This window comes from Macrotis lagotis, chromosome 1 (genome assembly GCF_037893015.1).
Source record: "Macrotis lagotis isolate mMagLag1 chromosome 1, bilby.v1.9.chrom.fasta, whole genome shotgun sequence".
NCBI lineage: Eukaryota > Metazoa > Chordata > Mammalia > Peramelemorphia > Peramelidae > Macrotis > Macrotis lagotis.
The window spans coordinates 672888857-672893281 of NC_133658.1; the positions used below are offsets into that span (position 1 = coordinate 672888857).

Genomic DNA, 4425 nt, shown 5'->3' on the forward strand with positions numbered 1-4425 from the left:
GCCTAATCTGTAAATATATTTAACAAAAATGTGTATGTACAATTTTAACCTGACTGTTTACTGTTGAAGGTAGGTATGTAGGGACAGAGAGTGGAAGGAAATTCTGTAACTTAAAAATATATCTAAGCATATGGATGAATGCTGAAAAACTTTCCTAAGAGCTATTTGGAAAAATAAAATATCAATTAAAATAGCCTTCAGGGCATCATAAAAGCACTTTGCTTGCCAAAGGAATCTTTAATAACTATAAAGAGACAGGGTTCTTGACTTGCAACAGATTTCTTAATCCTCAATAAAAGTTTGGGGAGGTGCACTAGTGTTAAATGAATCCTTAGTAGTAAAGGTATTCCAAGGCTTTTTTTTATAGAGGTTAATAAATGAATGATGTCTTTCTGGATAAGCAGTATGAAAATTTAGTTTACTTTTCCTGCCCCTGTACATTTGACTCCTCAAAGGTGCTCCAGCCGTGTCTTAATGATAGCAAAATGCAAGATAATACTTTTTAGTTAGTTCATAAAAAGAATAACTCTCAGATATGTTTTAAAGTAGGTTTCCACTAAAATCTCTTCCAGCTTCAAAATCCTGTGATTTTAATGTTCTGTGATCCTTGTTCTTTGATTTTAGTATCCAAGTATGTCCTCCTCTTCCTGATGAAAGACAACAAAACAGTGTTGTCATGGAATGAAATATCTTCTTTTATCCTGAAAGCAATTACAAAAAATCCAGTTTCATACCTACATGTTTTTAGTATAAGGTGTGTTCTTCATTAAAATGTGTATATCATTTGTATGTATGAAAGGTAGTTCCTTCATCATCTTAATGTAATACTGAATATACGTTTCAAGTAGATAGTGAGGGGAAAGAACATTACAGCACTCTGAAATAAAAACAAAAAAGAGATAAACAACTGGATTCAGCATTTGATACAACTTCCTACTTTATCATCTTTTCTGGCTTGGTTCTATCAAACACTAAGTATTTTTGATTTATGGATCTTTTTTTTTTCCTGGCTTACAGCTCTATTACTGAATAAGCAATGTCTATAAATGGAGGCAAAATTTAATTCATCCTATTCATTACTGGCAACTAAAAATGAAATGACTCCTCTAAATACCTGGATGCTTTCCACAAACTATTTATTTTAGAATAATTTTTTTCCTAGAGTAAATCTCTTTATTATATAGCTGTCCGGTCAGCAAACTAAAGATTCAATTTCCAAAAGTCCACCAAATGATGAGAAAAATGCAGTAGCTACTATATTTTTTTCTTTTATGACTAATAAAGATTTTTAGAAACTAATTTTTGGTAACAAATTTGCATGAATGATACTCTGATAACATCTTTTAAGATTCATTTGAAATTAAAGCTAATTGTTAAAATCAAAAAAATAGGTAAAATATTTAAAATATTTTCCTTTGGAAAAATCATCTTAGCCTTTGAGTTCTGACAAATATCTCCTTGCTAGATCTCGGCATTTTTACATGCCATTACTAAGTTTTTCTTTTTTTTTAAATGTGAATAGCATATCTTATATCATTCATATAACCATATTAAAAGGTCTGATACTCATCTTTCAAAAGCTATCAAAATTCTTTTTGATTATATTGTTTAAAAATGGAAGGAAAAATAAATATCTTCTTCAAAATTAATATTAGAAATTCAAAGGAGTAAAAAATAAAGAAACATTTCATTGGAAATTTATTTTATGACCCTAGAATTCTTTTGTGCTATAATTAGCATTTCACTGATGCTTATGTTAGGCATTGGATTGTGAAATAAAATTTTAAAAATGAAAAACAGCAGGCCAAAAAGCAAAAACAAAAACATTCCTTGCAAAACAATTAAGAAAACTTTTATTCTTTTCTAAACCATAATTCACACTAATGTATGAATCAACACATATATACATACATAAATATAAACATACTTACATCTACACACAAACTAATCTCATTTGCTTCCTTCAAATCTTCTATCTTGGTACTGTCATCTAACAAATCAAGGCCACACTGCTTAGCATGAATTATAAGATTCTTCACAGTTTGATGTCTCTCTGACTTTATAATTAATTTTCACCTTGGATTGCACTTTATTCTCTCTTGTATGCATTCCCTTCCTTAAATCCTTTTAAACATTGCTCTTTGTATCTTAGAGTCACTTATATTCCATCTGTTGCTGTGGCACTCTGTCTAGTAAAATCTTTTAAAACTTAACTCTAGGAAGGAACCGAAGCCCGAGTCAAAGTAGAAGGTAAAGCCCAATCTGGAGCCTGAGCCCAAAGCCTCTTAGTGCTGCCCAAAGCCCAGGCGCCTGCGAACCAGCAGGAAGCCACCTACAGAGGGACCCCTGAGCTGCCTTCACAGCACTTCGCCCAGGCCGGAGCTGGAGCCAGATCTGCAGACAGCAGTGGGGACGACAAGGAGGAGCACTCCAGGAAAAGTAGAAAGAAACCCTGTGTAGCTTGTAGTCATGCTATTGCCATTTGGTTAATCTCCTAAATCTCCAGCAGACATCGGGAAGAATCTGAAGGAAAATATGGCAGTGTTAGAGAAGCAAGATATCTCCAACAAGAAAGCAGAAAAGACTATAGAAGAAGTTTCCAAAAAGATGGTTGCTATGACTGTCACCGCTTGCTCAGGAGCTCTACAACAGTGGCTTCCACAGCATGCTGTGGCTCGATGACTTACAGCTCATTGATTTTGAGGGCAAAAAAGATGTGGCCAAAATTTTCAACAACATCCTCAGAAGAGAAGCTAGTACAAGAACTTCTACATTTGAATATATCTGCACTCAAAAGATTATTTTGTTCATTACTAAAACGGTACAAATCTCTCGAAATTGCTCTTAATCATGAAATAATGCTGAGAGATTGCATCAGATATGAACCTCTTGACAACATGATTTTGTGGTCATAGCAGTTTTATGATTTCTTCAGATATGTTTGAAATGTCAGCATCTGACATAGCTTGAGATGCATTTGCTACATTCAAGGATTTACTTACAAGACACAAATTGCTGAGTGCTGAACTTTTGGAATAGCATTATAATAGATTCTTCAGTGAATATGAAAAATTATTTCATTCAGAATATTATGTGACAAAAAGACATTTGCTCAAGCTTCTTGGGGAACTTCTGTTAGACAGACACAACTTCTCAATTATGACAAAATATATTAGTAAACCTGAGAACCTCAAACTGATGATGAAGCTTCTGCGAGACAAGAGTTGCAGCATAGTTTGAGACCTTCCGTGTCTTTAAGGTGTTTGTAGCCAAACATAACAAAGCCAATCCCAGACATTCTTCTGAAGAACCAAAGGAAACCAATTGAGTTTCTCAGCAAGTTTCAGAATGACAGGGACCAAGGATGAACAATTTAATGATGAGAAGACCTATTTAGTTAAACAGATCAGAGATTTGAAGAGACCAGCACAGCAAGAAGCTTAATTTCCAATAAACAAACATCTAAAATATTAAACCTCAAGTCAACACTTGCTGTTAGATATTCAGCATCAGGCACTCATACTGATTCATGAGCAACACTACAGCTAATCTGCTGTTCAGTGAATGGTTTTTCATTTTCCTTTTTTTCCTTTTTTTTAGTCCAAGTTGAAAAACATAGCTGCTGCTTTCTTGCACATTAGTGCACCATGTACACCTTGTCTTGATCTTTCTGTCATTTCAGAATCCAAAGCCAATACTTGGTGAGGGCTCCCTCCAGGTTAGCCTAAGTCTGCTTTAGGAGAGAAGGCAGGAAAGGAAGTTGAACCCCAGGTGGCATGCTTGCCAATCTGACCAGTCAATACATTTGCACTTATTTGTGGAGAGATCCCAGTGCACTTGGCACCCTTGGGATCCAATTGTCAGCCTTGATTTAAAAAAAAGAAAGACACAAACCAAAGCAAAATGTTCAGTGCCTTAATTATAATCAAAGGGGAACCATATCCACAAGATGTACTCTGGGAGATAGTATATATATATAATATATATATGCTTTTCTGTGCTTTCTAGAAAAACAACTTATTTTTTTGACATTTGATTTGGTTTATTTGAGACTTGTCAACCTGGAAATGTTTAAGAGTTTCCCTTCTTCTTATTTTTTTGAAGTTTTTTTATGACAGTAGAACTATCAGTGGCATTTCATTTCAACAGTGCTTACAAATTTCTTTTGTTTATAACTAATAGACTACTCATTTCTTTAAAATTATTTAATTTGTACAGTACAAGAACATTATTGTATTAGTCTATAACTATTACCTAATTTTGAGTTTTTGCCAAAAGGAATGCTCCTATGTAATTTAATCTCTCCAATCTCATGGAAATGATGATTTCACACTTCCCTGACTACTTTCTGCAGAATTCAAGGTAATTACAACCAACAAATTATTTGTATTCTCTTCTCCACCTGGATACCATCCATTAGAGTAG

The 4425-nt window shown here is 33.9% G+C and overlaps 1 pseudogene; it reads left to right on the forward strand.

The window, feature by feature from the left end:
• The first annotated feature begins 2469 nt into the window (after positions 1-2469).
• On the forward strand, positions 2470-3444 carry LOC141522834 (calcium-binding protein 39 pseudogene; annotated as a pseudogene).
• Positions 3445-4425: the final 981 nt, after the last annotated feature.